The sequence below is a fragment of the Colobus angolensis genome, unplaced genomic scaffold, assembly GCF_000951035.1.
Source record: "Colobus angolensis palliatus isolate OR3802 unplaced genomic scaffold, Cang.pa_1.0 Scaffold29, whole genome shotgun sequence".
Lineage (NCBI taxonomy): Eukaryota > Metazoa > Chordata > Mammalia > Primates > Cercopithecidae > Colobus > Colobus angolensis.
In genome coordinates, this window is record NW_012116154.1 from 1,724,922 (window position 1) to 1,745,008 (window position 20,087).

Here is a 20,087-nt window from a genome sequence, read left to right on the forward strand (position 1 = left end):
TGGCCTAGCACACTATGGAAATGGAAGGAAAATTCTTTATGTATTACTTTAAAACTACATAGAGTAAGTTTACATAGACAAAGAATTCAATCCCAAAAATAAAAAGTTGCCCCAGATGACATTAAATTTCTAACTAAACCCAGATACTTCAGACACAAGGATATTTTATGTTATTCCCAAAACATTATTATTTTTCCTAATGACACAGTAAAAGGAGCTCCTGAGATAATTCAATTGAAAGGGTTCCATTTTATAAGTCTCCTAAAGATGGAAAAGTCTGAGCAAGATGATAAAGATACATGTTGAATAAAAGAAAATTTTATTTCTTTTTATTCAAGTATCTTCAGGTCTTTCTAATTTTAGAGTTTATATTTATATATACAATTCTAGATGATTAAGAGAGGGATACATGTTTATAGGTTAAAGAGGTCAAGATGAAAGTGTTTTTCCTTTTCTTATATGGCTTTAAAGCCATGGTATTTGTTATAAAATATTACAGCTCCAAGTGAAACTATAATGCTCTATTCTGTAGGAGAAACTCTCATTTTATTTTATTTCTAGTAGGCTTTCAGCCATATAGTCTCCATCATGGGACTAATTAGCTATACCTGAGTAACTGGAACACACATCTATGTAAGTGGCCCAGTGTTTGAAAGGTACATTTAAAGAGATTGCCTTTTAGGACCTATAATAAAGGAATTCTTTATCAAAGGACATTCTAAAACTGAGTGCAACAATCCCATGCTCAACAATCCCATGTTATTGCCTTGACAGTGACATTCATGAAGGGCAGAGTAGAACCATCATAATTTACCACCAGCAGCAGCAAGCCACATTGTCTACCAAATGGAAAAAAGACACAGCACACTCCTCCTGACCACTTCCTCAAGAGAGTACGCATTCAATGAGGAAAGCCAGAGACAACGGGCAGCCAACAGGGAGTAAGTCAACCTTTGCTAGCAACACTCAATAACTTCATCATGAATGGGCTCTGTGGTCATATCACAAAGTCAGCACATAAAGTAAACATCTTTTCTTTGCCTTTAACAAATTCAACAGAAATTACATGTGCTCGACCAAAAAATAAAAGAGATATAACATTTTCTTTTCTTTTCTTTTCTTTTGAGACGGAGTCTCACTCTGTCGCCCAGGCTGGAGTGCAGTGGCCGATCTCAGCTCACTGCAAGCTCTGCCTCCCGGGTTTACGCCATTCTCCGACTTCAGCCTCCCGAGTAGCCGGGACTACAGGCACCCGCCACCTTACCCAGATAGTTTTTTGTATTTTTTAGTAGAGACAGGGTTTCACCGTGTTAGCCAGGATGGTCTCGATCTCCTGACCTCGTGATCTGCCCGTCTCGGCCTCCCAAAGTCCAAAGTGCTGGGATTACAGGCTTGAGCCACCGCACCCGGCCGAGATACAATATTTTCTTTTTTCTTTTTTGAGACAGTCTTGCTCTGTCACCCAAGCTGGAGTGTGGTGGTGCGATCTCGGCTCACTGCAACCTCCGCCTCCCAGATTCAAGTGATTCCTGCCTCAGACTCCCAAGTAGCTGGGACTATAGGCATGTGCCACCATGCCAGGCTAATTTTTGTATTTTTTTGTAGAGATAGGGTTTCACCATGTTGCCCAGGCTGGTCTCGAATTCCTGACCTCGAGTGATCCACCTGCCTCGGCCTCCCAAAGTGCTGGGATTACAGGTGTGAGCCACCGTGCCTGGCCTATAACATTTTCAATAGCGTGGAGAGTTTAGCCTTCCATTTCACTGGATAAGCATATGACCCTAGATGAGATGGAAGAAGACTGCCCCTTCAGTCAGGTGGAGTTCCCACATGCCTCTCATAATGTAAGCAACTCACCAAGCTGAGCATAATTCAAAGATACACAATTTTCCCACAATATGACTCCAAATGAAAACTAGTTACTCCACCTGTGGTTCAAGTAAGCAAACAGCATCCCTTGCTGTTCTTCAGATATACCAGGCAAGTGCTGTTTCAAGACCTTTGCACACACTATTTCCTCTATCTGGGATGCTTTACTGTTGTGTGTGTTTGACGTGGCTCTCTTTCTCACTTCCTTCATGTCTTTACATTAAAGTCATCTTCTTAGGGAGGACATCTTTGAACCTCTAAACTTTTATCAGCCCTCCAATACTTACTTTCTTTCCTGCTTTATTTTTTCCATAGCACTTAATACTATTTTACATATAATACATTTTGCTTATTTATTTTATTACATCCCTACTAGAATGTAAGCTCTAGGAGGGCAGAGATTTTTTTAACTGTTTTCTCACTGCTCTATTACCAGCACCAGAAAAATCCAAGTTAAATACCCATTAAGAAAACAGCAATCTGCCCTAATGCTGGAAGAAAAGCGGACATGTTAAGCTTCTTTCAAGGTGTCACGTGGTTCTCATTCACAACATAAGGCATTTTCAAGAGAATTTCAGGAGTAGTTTTTAAAAAATTTTTTGCAATAATTTTAGATTTAAGAAAAGTTACAATGAGAGTTGTCATATGTTCTTTATCCAGCTTCCTCTAATATTAACATCTTATCTAACCATAGTGCATTTATAAAAACTAAGAAATTGACATTGCTACAACACTATTAACTACAGAGTTTACTTGGATTTCACCAGTGTTTCCACTAGTGTCCCTATTGTATTTAGTTATCATGACCCCTTAGTCTCCATCAATCTGTGATAGCTTCTCAGTCTTTGCTTGCTTTTAACGACCTTGACACTTTTGAAGGGTGCTTGGTTGGATGTTTTGTAGAATGTCCCTCAGTTAGGGCTTGTCTGATACCATATCATGACTAATCTGGGGCACAGATTTGGGGGAAGAATACCACAGAGATGAAGTGCTCTTCAGAGGGCACATGAAGCACCATGACTTGTTGGGAAGGTTAATCTTGAATACTTGATAAGGTAGTGTCTGCCAGATTTCTCTACTGTAAAGTTATTATTTTCCCTTTCCCTAGTCTCTCTCTTAGAAGTGAGTCACTGTATCAGCCCACATTCAGTAATTTTAACTATACATAATGTTTGTTCTATGTGCTGATGCTAGAACCGAATTTCTGCAAAAATACACCTCTACTTTAACTCAGTCACCAAGAAAATAGAAGGTATATAAAATCCAGGTGGCACATTTTGAAACTGCCAATAATTGGATCAGTAACCAGCTATACAATGTAATTACGTCTGTGACCCCAGTCAACACAGACTTCACACAAATGAAAAAACTAGAGCACTTAAGGATTAAAATATTTTTCCAATATGGCAAGACAGGTCAGCTAGTGAGTTGAATCCAAGAATAATCCCCTACTGTATATCCTTGGCAGTGATCCAAACAATTTCTTGATTTGTTGCAATTGGGTAGGGGCCTTTATTCTATTAAATGTGTTTAATCAATAGCATTTATTTAACAGTATTGCAGACAGAAAAAAAAAAGTGTGTGGCAAAGACTGCTAATTGTTCCCGAGTTCTTCCCACATAAGAGAATCCCTAATTGGCACTTTAGGCACATGGCTGCCCAGAATAAGGGCCATATCCAAGCCACTCTTGGAGCTAGGTGTGGCCATCTGATTATATTCCAGACAATAAAATGTAAGCATAAGCTCTAAACTTGGCACACGGGGCTAACCACTGTTCCCCATGAGTTTGGAGTCCACTGAGAAGGAAGGAAGCCCACACTTACAGGTAATATTTGCCCTAATTTTCAGATAAGGAAACCAAAGTTTACACATGTTAAGTAACCTCCTGAGTACCTAACTATTCAGGTGGAAAAGCGAAAAGGAAAAGCCAGATCTGACAGAAACTTTAGGAATGTCCAATAAAATATAGGGTACAATGTTAGATTCTAATTTCAGATAAAGTGATATGTTTACAATAAAAATTTTGTTATTCATTTGAAACTCAAATCTAACTGGGCATCATGTATTTTTCTTTGCTAAATCTGGCAACCCTAATTGTCAAAGCCTAGGTGCCTTCATACCATCTGATAATGCATCTCTTGGTAACATCGCACACCATGCGTGGCAGACCTCATGCACTACATTCACTCTGGAACTATTTGATGACTTGAGTTGAACTAAGCGGAACACATAAACACAGAAGAAACAAACAATAACTCATCAACAAGATAAAGAAAACTGTACTCCCCGGAATTCCAGGGAGGCAGACAGGTTACCCAAAGAGCTCGTTCTCGCTTGCTCACTGTCTCTCTCTCTGTCTCTCTCTCTCCGCACCCCCTCCCCACATGCAGAGATGCAGGTAGAGCAAAGATTGGACCACACAGGGTCACCCAAGCTTCAGAAAGTAGTGCAGTGAGAGGCACAGGACAGCAAGATGGCAGAAGGGTCACAGGAAAGAGCACCTAGAAATTGACAGGGCAGGAATGTCGTTTGCTCTGCAGCTAATACTTTTTTGTCTCTCCAGTTTTTTTAAAAAAAGGTGCTGCTGATGCTTCTGCAGTGAGTCAGTTCCTTAAGGCGAATGCAAAGAAGCACCAAGTCTAGCTTTAAGTAGGAGAAGAAAGGCTTTCAAAGTAAACCATGGGGAGCCAGGGAATTTGACATCTATTTAGCTCACACCAGAAGGGAAGGTGAAATCAGCACCTGTTGACAACGTCTGTCGGTATTTTTCAGAATAGTTCAGGATCTGGAGCAATGGCTCACAAAAAAGCAGTGGTTTCCAACCTGACTAGCCGATAATCTAGGAAGACCATTGAAAACAGGAATCCTAAGGCTGAGGTCAGGCCCAGGACTCTTTTTTTATTTAATTTTATTTCCCAAGAGATTCTGATGAGCAGGCAGGTTGGGAATTTCTGTTGATGTCCTTTTGTTTGTTTGTTTGGTTGGTTGGTTGGTTGTCAAATGATCTTCACTAAAATATTTTCCTTTGTACTACTTAACTAGCTGTGCATTCCACCATGTCACTGTTGATGTCATCTATGATGTCATGAGGGTGGTGGCCATCAACAACTGCAGCCAACAGATGGGGCAGTCCCCAGGATCTCTCTAATGATTCCAGAGAGTTCTCTGGCTAAAGATAGGTACCATATTTGTCAGGCAATGTTGACAATCTCATCAAAAGTGATATTTCTACTGAGTTTATTTTTCTATTTCTACCTCTTGATGGTTTCTTGAGTGCTCTGATGATGAGGGCAGAGGTATAAGGTACCACCTCAAATTGGGCCTGATCAGTTTCACTGTAATCCTCAGACATTTCCAACCACTGATTGCTTTGGCAATGTCCTCACCAACCTTGATGAAGAAAGCCCCAGGGGGCTGATCTTGGAGGCCAGGGGCAGACGTGGCTCTGATTTTGCCACTGGTTCACCTCAGATATACAACCTTGATCTCACTGGGGTCAAATTTAGGTGGTATGGGAGAGGCAGCTGGTGTCAGAGGAACCAGGATATGAGATGACCAAAGAAAGTTGCACTTTGGCCTCCTCCCAGTCAAAAAACACAGAAGTACTATAGATATCCTACCAATTTCCTTTTCAATGTTTTAATAAAAAAATACCATTTGTTATGTTTAAAAAAACAGCTTTATGGGCCGGTTGCAGTGGCTCACGCCTGTAATCCCAGCACTCTGGGAGGCCGAGGCGGGTGGATTTACCTGAGGCCTGGAGTTCAAAACCAGCCTGGTCAAATGGCAAAACCCCGTCTCTAGTAAAAATACAAAAATTAGCTGGGCATGGTGGCGGGTGTCTGTAATCCCAGCTACTTGGGAAGCTGAGGCAGGAGAATCGCTTGAACCCGGGAGGCGGAGGTTACAGTGAGCCACGATCATGCCATTGCACTCCAGCCCGGGTGACAAGAGTGAAACTCTGTCTCCAAAAAAAAAAAAAAAAAAGGCTTTATGGATGCATAACCTGCATACTACAAAATTCACCCATTGTAAAAGTCCAATTCCATAAGTTTTAGTGAATTTATAGAATTGTGCAACCATCACTACAAATGAGTTTTAGAATATTTCCATCATCCCCAATAGATTCCTCCTGCCCATGAGCAGTTAATCATTACACCCATCTGTAGCCCAGGCAACTCTGTTTTCTGTCTCTATAGATCTGCCTTTTCTGGACATCACATATCAATGGAATAACACAATGTACAGCCTTTCACATCTGGTTTCTTTCACTGAGCATAATGTTTTTGAGGTTTGGTAGTTCATTCCTTTTAATTGCCAAATAGTAGAGTATTCCATTGTATGGATATACCACCTTTATTCCTTCACCATTCATAGACATTTGGGCTGTTCCCACTTTTGGGCTATTATGAATAATGCTTCCAGAAACACTCATGAGCAAGTTTTTGTAGGTACATATGTTTTCAGTTCTCTAAGGTAGCTATTAAAAGTAGAAGTACTGGGTCTATGGTAAGTTAACTTTTTTTTTGAGACAGAGTCTTGCTCTTTCGCCCAGGCTGGAGTGCTGTGGCATGATCTCAGCTCACTGCAGCCTCCACCTCTTGGGTTCAAGCGATTCTCCTGCCTCAGCCTCCTGAGTAGCTGGGATTATAGGCATGCACCACCACATCCGGCTAATTTTTGTATTTTTAGTAGAGGCAGGGTTTCACCTTGTTGCCCAGGCTGGTCTCAAACTCCTGAGCTCAGGTGATCCGCCTGCGTCGGCCTCCCAAAGTGCTAGGATTACAGGCATTGAGCCACTATGCCTGGTCAAGTTAAATTTTTAAGAATCTTCATGTCAAGTTTTGACTGACAAAATTTGTGAAATAGTTGCCAAATGTAGACTTCCAAGGTAATAACCTGCCCTTCCTTGGTGCATCACTGAACATGACTATATCTCTTTCACTAAACTGGTGTGGATTTGTCATCAAATGCTGAATGAAACCATGCCTTCATCAGAAAACAGTCTTCCCAGAGGTACATATGCACAGAGAAGCTGCTGCCTTGGCTCTGTTAAAATAAATAACCCTTTAGGTTGAAGGAGGCTCACTGTTCCGCCTGGCTGGCAAGTGCCCAGTCCTGTTATTTAAGAACATGTTCATAAAAATTGGAAATAATCTACACGTTGATAAAGAATAATGATTCAATACTTTTTTTGATCTATCCTTTGATTACTTTATGAATTGCTCAATTATATAGGAGATGTATATTCATTGTAAAGTAAATGTGTTTATAATGTACTTTAAAATAGAAAGCATATGAACCCCATTTACATCAATGTGTATGTACCCAGAAAATGTTCATGTAAGTAGATTTCTGTGCAAAAGGATTATGAATGAATGTACATACATTCTATGTACAGAACAAATAATGTATGTTCTCATGTATGTTATCTGTACATTTCTCATACATCTCACTCTCATGTACATTATCTGTACATTCTCATTTTCTGTATTTTCATCATTTCTAATAAGACAAATGAAAATAAATATTGTTTAACTTTAAAAAATACAGTATACATGAGTATTTATTGTCATGGATAACAATTTTTGTCTCAGAAGTCACAAACTGTTTTATTCTTTTTGTACCTTCTGATAGCCAGCTCTTCATCTTCAGAACTTGGGAAAAAGAAGAGCCCAGATAACCCAACGGTTTCCTAACAACCAAAAGCTGCAGTGTTTTACCATAGCATACAGCTATAACAGCTACTTTGGCTAAGAACAATTAAAGAAAATAGCATGCAATTCCTTTTCCTACCATATAACAGCAGAAATCTCGCCCCTGGATGTCATGTACATCAGAAACCTCACTCTTGAACTGATAAGTTACCCAGGCTGTCCCTTGGATACGTCTTTGCTAAATATCCGTATTTTCCCTAAATGCTACAGACCAGAATGTTCCATGTGTCAGTTATCTCTCAGTATCCCACATGACGCCATGTGACCGAAAATTGGGTTTCAATATATCCCCTACCCATTTATATCCATCCCATTTTAACTTATTACAAACTAATTACCAAAGAACAACAACAAAAAGTAATTGTTTGCCTGTCCACTTCATAAACATATCCAATTTAGAAAAGTCATAGCCAAAAAAAGCATCAATTGTAGATTCTTCAATAATTAGAGCTAACAATTGGTGCTTACTATGTTTCAGGCATTTCTTTTAATGTTTCACATATATTAACTCATGTATTCCTGAAAACAACCCTATCAGATAGGTGTTATAACCATAACCATTTCATAGATAAGATAACTGATGTTTGGAGAGGTTAAGTAATTTTCCCAAGCTACTTCCAGCCTTGTCAGTCAGGTCTATGCCTGAGCACTTCATCCTTCCTCTACAGAATACTGATGTTCCTGTAGGTCCTTTGGTGCTTCCCCAAGAGGGGTAATAGAAGCCCTGAAATAGCAACGATTTACAGGTCAGACACTGAGTTCTAGATGACCAGTTTGGTGCTACAACTGGATGCCATGTTGACAACTGATCTGCCCACTAGTCTCTCTACAAAAATAGTACATGGCTTGATTCTACTTTTTACTACTGATCAATGTATCAATTCATTGACTATGTATTATTTCTTTTTTGACACTCTGCCAGAATCATTCTAATCGAACTCACCCTAGTAGCACTCTTTCAGTATTGAAGTGTCAAAAGTGGTGTGATGACATCTTAAGAACCTTCCCCCACCAACCCCTGCAGCTCTCCATTCATTCTCAGCCTTGACATTTACAGTTGGCTCCAAAAAGTTGCATAATAAAGAAAAATTCAACAGGCTCTTTGGCAGATCTGTTTTAGTAGTGTCAATATATATGCTACCTTTTTATAGCTCTTCCTTATGAGAAAAAAGAAATGGGGCCCTAAATAACACTGAGTCACCCAGGGCATCAAATCCATTCTTTTATGAGCTCACTTCCTGGAAGCCAGACACACAATCTGCATTGCTCTTTTCTCATACCTCATTACTCAGATTTAGAATTTTCCTTTCAGAAAAACAAAATAATGGTATTCTACTGAGTTGCCATGGTGATTTTTTGCTTTCCTTTCTTGAACATTTTTAATATGCAGAATAAAATGTATCATAACTCTCTGACAAAACTGAACACCCATAGGATAAATTTGGTATCCCTCCAATAATCTCCATGCACAAAATTACATTTTTTAATAAACCCACTGTCACAGACATTTAAGAAAACCCATGATGATGATTTCTGCATCACTCAAAATATTAGAAAAAATTCTAAATTATCAATTTAATGCATATAAAATGCTCAGATAACAAATATTCTCAATCCAAAATGATTTTACAAAAGAGGAGGCTCACTTGCTCACATTAATTTCTAAGCAAAGAAGTTAAAACTGAAACACAGTGGAATAGAAACAGATGTTCAATCCATAGATGCAGATAAGAATTCCTCACTTGCCTGCTTATCACTAACAGATGAAGGAAGTGCATTCATTAAGGAAACAAAAGCTGGCCCAAGAGGCACAGCGCCAGGTCACAATTATCCACTGGTTCAGAGTACCACTGAATGTTCCCAACTTCAAGAGGACAAAGAGAAGTTAAATACACTGAAAAATTAAATATACAATTTTTAAATGCCCTAACAGAGGTAGAACTAGTCCAACTTCCTCAGGCAAAGAGAATGTGTTCCCCTTTCTATCAGTTCTACTTCACTTATATCCCAAAATGATGCTGTTCAGACTTTTTTCTTAAATTCCTATATTTCCTCTTTTTTTCAAGTTCTATCACATTTTCAAGCATACAAAGTTGAGGGGAAACCCTACTTCTGATCAACACCAAGTAATACTTGGTAGTATTTGGAGTGACTTTGAAGACAATGCTATACTTACAGAATAATCAGAAAAAGAGCACCAAACTTAGTATATCTACAACTGCACTTAGCATCTTCTCCTTTGCATATCTAAAACACAAAACCAAGCTCAGCCCTTTCTTCTGGCTTTGCTTCAAATCTCAGCAAATGCCACTGCCATGTGCCCAACCAGTCAGGCTAAAAATGTTGCATCAACTTAATCCTTACTCTTCCAATACCCACACTTTCACTTATTCAAAGTTTATTGACTGTTGAGGATTCTGTGATGGCCAAGAAAGCAGGACGTAATGTGAAGGACCCCTCCCTGTCTAACCCCTCTCACCTCCTACTCACTGTTCAGCCCCCTGCAGTCTGGCTTCTGCCCCACCATTCCACTGAAATGACTCCAGCCTAGATCTCTAACAACCTTTTCAGCCATATTCAGCACTCACTTTTCAGTTCATTATTTACATTCCTGGCAGCATCTGACAATTGTGTTCCTCCCTTCCTTCTTGAAAACTCCTCTTGCCTTAGCTTCTGATACTATTAGTTGTCTTCAACATTTAACAACTAGGAGTTCTCCCACTTAATTGTCCACGTTTCTGACTTCCCTATCTCAGTTTCTCTGCAGGTTCCTCTTTCTATTCATCCCATAAATGTTATTCTTTACAGTTTTCTTTTTACTTTTCACCTGCTCCCTGGTCAATTTCATTCATTTTCATGGGCTCCAGTGTAAGTAAGATGGACGGTGCTGACCTATAGTTCCCCAGGCTAGATACATCTCCTGAACTCCAGACTCTTATAGTCAATAAACTAATGGACCATGCTATTTGGAGGTTCCATGAGCATCTCAAACTCACCTAAAACCTAAAAACCTTACCTTTCTCATTAAATAACTGCTCCTCCTCTAACATTTCCTAGATCAGTGACGAGCACAACCTTCCACTCTGTGGTTGTGCCAGAAACTGGGAGCCTTTCTTGAACTGCACCCCTCCAGGCCCCTACATTCAATCAACCTTAAGTGCTATGTGTTCTAACTCCTAAATATCTCTTAATCTATACATGCTTTCTCCAGTCCCACTTGAACTACTCTGGGATGAACTTCCATAATCACCACCTGGATAACTCTTTGTCTCTCTGGTGTCCCTACTTCCAGTCTTGCTCCTCTACTCTAGTTCTTGCTCTCCACATAGCCCTACAGCTCTCAACCCTGGTCACACACCAGAATCACCTACGGAGCTTTAAATACATACATACACATACATATAGACATATATATATATATATAGTGTGTGTGTGTGTGTGTGTGTGTGTGTGTGTATCTCCGAGCCACATGCTCTGGTCATAGTAATTAAACAGGCTTGGAGTGGGGCCCAGGTCTCTCTACTATTAAAAGCACCACACAATGGCTCTGTTCTACAGCAGGATTGAAAATCAATCCGTGATTTTTCTCAACACAGCTCTGATCATAGTTTATAAGACCCTTTACAATGATGTTGAATTTTCTTCTTTTCCTCAAATGTGACATTTTCTCTTAATCCAGAGCCACAAAGCCCACAGTTTCCTGGTTTTAACTCCTCCCTACACCACATCCTACCCCTTCATCACTTTGCTCTCATGAGGTCTTCACTGGCACCCACACATTCCAGGCTGTCTGTCCTGTATGTTCCTAAACCCTTCTTTACTTCCCCCATTACAGCATGTACAGTAATTGCCTGTTTATCTGTGTATCTCCCCACTAGACCATATGCTTCAAGAAATCAGCAATTATATCTCTCTAACTCACCACTGTGTCCCAAGCACCTACCACCAGGCCAAACATAGAAAGGGTGCTTAATAAGTGAATTAGCAGCTAACAATATGGAAGAGACAGACTTACAACTGATTATTAGTTCAAATATAAGATGGACAATTCAATGATAAAAAGATTAGCATGGCTGGGCATAGTGGCTCACATCTGTAATCCCAACACTTTGGGAGGCTGAGGCAGGTGAATCACTGGAGCCCAGGAGCTTAAGACCAGCCTGGCTAATGTGGCAAGACCTCACCTCTTAAAAAATACCAAAAGATAACCAGGTGTGCTGGCATGCACCTGCAGTCCCAGCTACTTGGGTGGCTGAGGTGGGAGGGCTGCTTGAGCCCAGGTGGTGGAGGCTGCAGTGGGCCGAGATTGCGCCACTGCACTCCAGCCCGGGCGATGGTAGGGAGACCCTGTATCAAAAAAACAAAGGTGACAGCCATATAAACTCTGCCTTCACAAGACATAGAAGACTATGAAAAAGACTTCCCCGAGTGTTGAACTGAGTATTGACGGTTGAGTAGAGCACCACTGGAGAAGAGGGAGCCTTTGAGACAGGGGGAACCAAATATGCAAAGGTAGCAATGTACAGGTTACCAAGTTGTATCCATTTTACACCAAACGTGCCTCAGAGCCCTCCCCTCCTTTCCACACCTGTGATCATTCTCCTAATTCCCTAATTCGGGCCTTATGTATGAATCCACTGAACTACTGCAGAGCCTTCCCTCCTGCTTCCAATTCCCCCTCCCTACTGCTGCCTACAGTACAGACTGATAACCCTTTTTCCTCAGCTACAAATACATAACTAAAACCTCTGACAGCACCCCTCCCCCTGCCCATGAATAACCAAGTCCCCAATTCATACCAAGGCACTTAAAGTCTCCATGGATACATTCTACCCTAGCTTTCTAGCCTCTTCTGTACTTCACACTAACCCAACTCTACCTACAAATCTACTTGTCAAGTTCCCACCCAACTGAACTACTTCCAATTGTCCAGTTCCATCTCCCACTTCCATGTTTCCATGTTTTTGATCACTGTATTAGCTACCTATTCCACAACAATGCTATGAGACAAATAACCACACTCTTTCAGTGGTAAACAACACTAGGCATTTACTGCTCATGTATCTGCGGTCAGAAACTAGGTAGCACTGCTGATCTTAGCTGGACACACTCATAAGTTTGGAGCATAAGTTCTCAATCAGAGGCTGTTTTGCCCCTCGGGGGCATTTGGCAATATCTGGAGACATTTTTGGTTGTCACACCTTTGGCAGGGGACATACTACTGCGATCTGGTGAGTAGAGGCCAGGGATGATGCTAACCATCCTAAAATGAACAACTCCCCAAAACAAACAATGATCCAACCCCTAACGGCAAAGTGCTTCTGCTGAGAAACTTCACTGTAGGTGCTGGCTGGCTATTAGCTGATCTAGGACAGCTCTGTCTGGGGCAAGTGGGACAACCTGGCTTTGTCCAGGCCTCTCATCCTCCAGCAGGCTATCTGGGGCATCTTGTCACAGTGATGACAGAGGAGCAAGAACAAGCAGAATTACCCAAGGTGTCTTACAGCCTAAGCTTGGAATAGGTACCTCATCACTTCTGCTGCATTCTACTGGCCAAAGCAAGTCAGAGGGCCTGCCCACATCCAAGGAGTCAGGAAACAGACTCCACCTCTTCAGGGAGAAGAACTGCAGTCACCTGGCAAGGGGTATGTATACAGGACGGGATGGAAAACTGGTATAGCCAATCACACCAATTCAGCTCCCGAATTTGGAATTATAAAAATGGTTCCCTTCTCTCTGCTCCCTCTTGTTTACATTCTTCTTTGGGTGTTTAAAACATTGCACTTGGTATTACCAATACTTGGAGCTAACAGCCAGCCAGTATTCACCATGGCGGGCACTATTGTGACTGGGTCTGCTCTGATTGGTTGGTGCTGTGCTGTACAGTTATTTAAGTTTCATTACCTTGGCCTCCACTTTTGCGCACCTGTTTGTCTCCTCTATGGGACAGAGAATCACTCACTTGGCGCTAGAATCTATATTAAGATATTAGCTTAAGAATAAGGTTAAGTTCTTCCTTGGGCATTCAGTGTCTGGCATTCAGTGCCTTGGACATAAAATGTACCTACCTGGCACAGTAAGTGTTCAAGATCTGTTTAGTGAATAAATGAATAAATGAGGACATTCATACAAAGGAGAATGACTGATTGTGATGTGACTTTATACTCAGGGATGTCTGTGATTCAGTGCAGAAAATATGATTCTCCTAAAGAAGCTGTGGTCAAATTTGCTCAGGTATCTAGAACATTCTACTACTCTTTACAGTGCGCCATAAAATACTGATTATTTTATTCCATCATGTGAACTAGGAATGATGTTGTTGGCAGACAAAATATAACTGTAGTCCCAGGATGCACATCGCTTCACACACCCCCACATAATCATTCAAACAAGTTTTAAATCTTAGATCCGCCAGTATCACCCAGTGCAACTTACTCACTTGTTTCATCATCTGCTGTGTTCTCCACCTTGGCTGTACATTGCAATCACTTGGGGGAAAACATCTATAAAATAACAATGCTCAGGCCCTGATCCAGATCATTTTAAATCAAAAGCTCCCAAATAATTCTAATGTGTAGCCACAGTTGAGAACTGCTGAGCCAGAGCTATCCACTAGCAGGGAGGCAGTAATTATTATTACATGCTTATTTTTTAAAAAAAGAAAAGAAAAGAAAATATTAAATCAAATCTCAGGCTTGGCGCAGTGGCTCATGCCTGTAATCCCAGCACTTTGGGAGGCCAAGGCAGGATTGCTTGAAGCCAGGAGGAGATCAAGGCCGCCTAGGCAACAAAGTGAGATCCCATCTCTACAAGAAAGAAGAAAGAAAAGAAAAGAAGATATCAGATCTCTGTAAGATTCTGTTTGAATAATAGGTTCCAGAATTAATCAAAAGTTTCAGTAACATGAGTTTCAATATAAATAGTGCATATTACCAGTGATTACCTGTATTAGCTGGGATTCCAGAGTGGAAGCATTTTTATTCTTATATTGTTTGGTGTTGGTGGTGATGTTGATGGTGGTCGTGTTTAAAATACTAGACCTGGCTGGGCATCGTGGCTCACACCTGTAATCCTAGCACTCTGGGAGGCCAAAACGGGTAGATCACCTGAGGCTGAGGTTAGGGAGTATGAGACCAGCCTGGCCAATATGGCAAAACCCCATCTCTACTAAAAATACAAAAATCAACCAGGTTTGATAATGCACACCTGTAATCTCAGCTACTCAGGAGGCTGAGGCAGGAGAATCACCTCAACCTGGGAGACGGAGGTTACAGTGAGCCAAGATTACGTCACTGCACTCCAACCTGGGTGACACAGTGAGACTGTCTCAAAAAAATAAAAATAAAAATAAATAAATAAATAAAATACTAGACCTATTTTGGACAATATATCTAGATAGACTATCTTACCCTCACCATTTATCTAAATAGACTGAACTAGACAAATGACTTAGTTTCAGAATATCTAATATCGAATCCCTTACATATGAAACATGATAAATGACCAGTTACAGTTAAAATTACATATTGACTGCGTAGTCACTTATGATGGTTTTAAAATATGTCCACAAATTCTTTGATACTCCTCCTTTCAAAAGGTGGAGCCTAATTCCTCTCCTCTTGGGTGTGGGCTGTACTTAGTGACTAACTTCTTAGGAAGCTATGGTGGCCGATACAGTGGCAGATAAGTTGGTAGATATGGTGACATGTGAAGTGTGAAGCCAGGTCCTACCAATCCCTCCTTTTCGCTCTCCTGAATCATTCACTCTAGGGGAAATCAGCTGCCATGTTATAAGGACACACAAGCAGCCTTACAGGGAGGCCTAGATGACAGGAACTAATACCTCCTGCCAAGAGCCAGCAAAGTACTGAGGCCTCCTGCATACAGGCACATGAGGAAGCCATCTTAGAAGCACATCTTCCAGCTTCAGTCAAGACTTCAGACGACACCTGCCCTAGCCAATATCTTGTTCGTGACCTCAAGAAAAACCTGAGCCAGAACCAGCTAACTAATCATTCCCAAATTTCTGACTCACAGAAACTATAAAATAATAAATATTTGTTGGTTTAAGCTACTGTGTTTTGGGATAATTTATTATGCACCAATAACTAAATCAGCATCAAAACACTTTTAACAGTTTTCTTGACAAGTATCTAAAGTGTCCCTTCTACTATGTACATCTACTCTCAACTCCCTCTCTGAATGTCTCAGAAACTTGTTTTATCCATCATTCCTTCTCATTGTTATATAATCAATGGCTCCCTCTCTACCCCTTCGTCAAGGCCTTCTAATATGTCCAAGTCTCTCCCATCCTTAAATACAGAACAAAACAAATCCTACTACAATCTTTTGTTCCTCGTTTCCTGGGATTTCTCTGTTTCTCTCGCCTCATACATCCACTCAGTCACTAAATCTCATCATTTCTACGCCTTTAACATCTCTCACATTCATTCCCACTGATGTTGCCATCATCATCTCTTACCTCTATTACTGCAACAACCCTATAGGCTCCCTGCTTCCATGCTGGCCATCGTAATGATCTCCTACACTATCACCAACGTCATCTTGCCAAAATATAATCACATCCCTTTCTTACTTTTAAGTCATACCCCGCTGCTTACAGATAAAATCTAAACTCCATTAAAAAATACTAACAGCAGCTAAAACTTATTGAGCACTTGACTTTATATCAAGCACTGAGTACATTAATTTATTTAATCCTAATCACAATTCACAAGGTAGCTAAAAATACCCTCACCATTTCACAGATTAAGAGGTAAAGCACAGAGAGGCCAAATAACTTCCCCCACAGTCACAGCATTAGTAAATGGCAGAGCCAAGTTTGCGATTCAGGCTGACTCTGAGCCCAGCCCATTTAGTTCCAGCACCAAACCCTCAGGCATGGCACACAAGGCCTCTGCTGATGTGACCCAGTGTGTCTTCTTCCAGCAGCACTCTCCACATGCTATGTTCCAGCTCTGCTGCTTCCCAAGTGCAGTCTGCTACCACACACCTCCATGCCTCTGCTCATGCTGCCTTCAAGGTCTAGCCGTTGCTGTCACCTCTCCTCACCCTTACTGTCTCATGCAACTGACAATGCTTGCTAATTTTTCAAGACTCAACCCAAGTGCCATGACTTAAGTGTGTATCCCAGAATTCATGTGTTGAAAACTTGGTCCCCAGTGCAGCAGTATTGAAAAATAGAACCTTTGGGAGGTGATTTGGTCATGAGCATTCGGCCCTCATGACTGGATTAATTCATTCATGAATTAATGCATTAATGGGTTACCAAGGGAGTGTGTTAAGTTATCACAAGAGTGGGTCTCTTACCAAAACCAGTTTGGCTGTCTCTAGTGAGCCCTTCTTGCCATGTGATGCCCCACACCACCTCGGGATTCTGCAGAGTCTCCACTAGCAAGAACGCCCCTCACTATATGCAGCCCCTTGACCTTGGACTTCCCAGTCTCCAGAATTGTAAGAAATAAATTTATTTTCTTTGTACATTACCCAGCCTGTGGTATTTAGTTATAGCAACAGAAAATAAACCAAGACACCAAGGAACCCAATGCCCATCTCTCAAACATTCCAGTACCCAGGGAGAATGTTCACATCTTCCTTTGCAGCACCAAGGAACCCTGAACAGACTTTGTGGTAGATGAGAGTATTACTGGAAAAATATCCACTCCCTCCCCTCCCACTGTGAGCAGAATGCCTTTCCCTGCCCCACTGACTGTGGACTTGGCCACATCACTTGCTTTTGCAGTGGAATGTGAGTAGATGTGATGCAAGTGGAGACTTTAAATCCATTTGTTGCATGGTTTTGGCTGGGTTCTGGTGCACCTGTCATTCATTTGCCATAAAGAGAGCATCTCCCAGGTAGCCTCTGGTCCAAGAAGAAAGGAGACACATGAAACAGACTTGAACATAACCCACAGCCTTGAGCCAAGTACAGCCAACCCACAGCTTGAAGCAGAGCTACTCAAGCTGACCCTTCAACCCATAAGCAAGAAAAATAAAATATACCATTGCTATCTGCCACTGAGTTTGGGGGTGGTTTGTTATGCTGCATTATTGTACATACATCTGGAAGTCTTAATTTTGTGTGCTTGTTTACGTATCTTGGGAGCTCAAAATCATGCTTAAAACATTAAGAACCCTTAGCAGATTTTCTGTTAAGATATAACTCAGATACCACCAAATTCACCCTTTTATAATTAAACATTTTTTAGTTTTTCACTAAGTACTACATATGGGCAACCATCACCACTATCTAATTCCAGAACATTTCCATCACCCCAAAAGGAAACCCATAGCTATTAGCAGTCTCTTAATAGATTTTGTAAATAAATAACTTAATGAATGAAAACATAAGAAATTTCTTAGAAGAACTCTTATTCCAAATTAGTGTCGTTATGTAAACACTGCAGAAGATTTTTTTCCCAGAAAAGTGTCTTAACTAGGATATTCCTACCACTAGGGCATTTTAGGGACATTTTATCTTTAAAAGAAGTTATATCCACATGTCCCATATATTTTAAGTATAAATATTTAATATTCTTTTCGATTGCTATTGCAACGCAAAGGCCATTTGGAGATTTAATTATTGGTCTACAGATCACAGAGAGATGATTACATTAAAAGCCACAAAGCATTCAGGAGGGAAAAAATGTCATGTAGTTTATCAAAGCTCTCCATAACTGAGGAAAACATTACATAAAATCTGCTTTTGCATTAAAAAAAAATCTCTTGTTCAAACACCAAAAATAAAACCTCAAAATTTCTAATAGTAAGGACCAAATCTTCAAAAATTAGCAAATCTACACTTAAAAAACACAAATGTCAAAATGCCAAACAGTGGCAGAGATTGAACGACTATTCTGGGTGGATACCTTGACACCATACCTAAACACTGTTACTCATTTTTCTTAGATAACATAGAAAACTATATAGAAACTATAATGGCAAGTACATTTCATTCTATTAACAAAAAAAGACAGAAATGTCTTCATTCAGAAAGTAACTCCATGAAAGAGATACCTTTGGGGAAAAGTTTATTAAAGAATGTTGAAGGGTAAATAAGAAACTCATGTCAAGGGCAAAACATTCTCATCTCAAAAAAAACACATTTTCTACATATAGAAAAAGCACCCCTCACTTCATTCTGCTGTTCTGTATGAAACTATTTTGCCAAATCCAAGAACCTGGAAAACTGTTACTGGAATCATCACTATCCCCTCAAAAAAGAAAAAAGGAAAAATCTGCCCAAGAATTAGCAAAGTAACCTGTGAGCTTTCAAGTATCCTGACTCCACCTAAGCCATCCAACCAGTTTTTATTTTTACTCCTCTTTCCCGTACTCGCCCTGGGTAGGACTCAGCTGCGCTGTGCCAATCTGGGTCACTCAGCACGGAGGATCAGTGGGCAACAGCCGCTGTATCCACTTTTAGAAAGGCCCCACATGCCTGGGGACTGCTCAGGCACAGAGCTGCACACCCCCGGACCCAGAGTGTCCGGTGAACAGCAACTGTATGGTTTTGCTATTTCTAGGCTTCAGGCTCCAAAAAATATATATCTTTACCTGAGAAATATGAAATTAAATGGGAAAAAACAAATCAGATAGTGGTATTGGATACGTCATTTCTAACATTTTTTTAAAGCTACAATAATTCAGTGTAAAGGTTCATATATATTGAGAAGAAAGGAGAGTTGAAGTACCCAGGATGAACATTTTTATTTTTTAATCAACAGTTCAAAAATCCATCCAGTTTGTTCAATTGCATTTTTACACCTAACAGAACCAATTAGGTGTGGGTTTGGCACTTGACATTCAGCGATATCTCTAAAAATAGCACTGTTCTAGTCTTGTAAAAATATGAATAAAACAATTTATTAATGCCTCTTTTTAACCACTCCCAGTTTATAATCTTATACTCACCTCCAAGAAGTAGTCACGGTTCTGAATAGTTCATTTTAATTATTTCCTTCCTTCCCTTATCATCTGTGTGTGTTTGTGTATATTACCACATTTTAAATAAAATGTTAGTAACAATTGGTAGTAGCCTCTTCGGCATCCACTTTACCCATTCTTCTACTAAAAGCACCCAGATTTTCCTCTACGGAATTCACTGCTTCTCTGTTGGGTAGCAGCCAGCATCTTTGATAGGGATGGACCAGGTGAAGTCTGATTGGCTTAGGCTAATCAACTCATCTGTTCCCCTGGTGATCATGAATGAGGAATGTGTTCTCTTTCTCTGCCCAGGGTGTAAAGAGAACTTGAGGACTGGAGTCATTCTTTCCCAGCCAGCCCTCAGTGGAAAAGCCTCGACCTTCTGAAGTGGGGTAGGGCAGGTGTGGAGGCCCCATGTAAAGCCAGAGCATAAAGCCACACAGTGCACAGCACGGTGGAAAGACAGAGAAAATCCAGGTCCTTACTGATATCATTGAGTTGCTGAGTCAGCCTTTGTCTGAAGTAGGGATCTACCTCCAGACCGTCAATGAACA

The 20,087-nt window shown here is 40.6% G+C and overlaps 1 protein-coding gene across 3 annotated transcripts in view; it reads right to left on the reverse strand.

Annotated features, from left to right (window-relative positions):
- LIMCH1 (LIM and calponin homology domains 1) overlaps window positions 1–20,087 on the reverse strand; it is a 351,601-nt gene that overhangs the window by 316,729 nt on the left and 14,785 nt on the right. For 2 of the 3 annotated variants that reach the window (XM_011949052.1, XM_011949045.1), the window contains exon 1: window positions 8,643–8,728. The exons of the other annotated variant lie outside the window; for it this stretch is intronic. The gene's annotated coding sequence lies outside the window, so the exon portion shown is untranslated. Of the gene's footprint in view, window positions 1–8,642; window positions 8,729–20,087 lie in introns of those variants that run through there. 3 annotated transcript variants of the gene reach the window in all.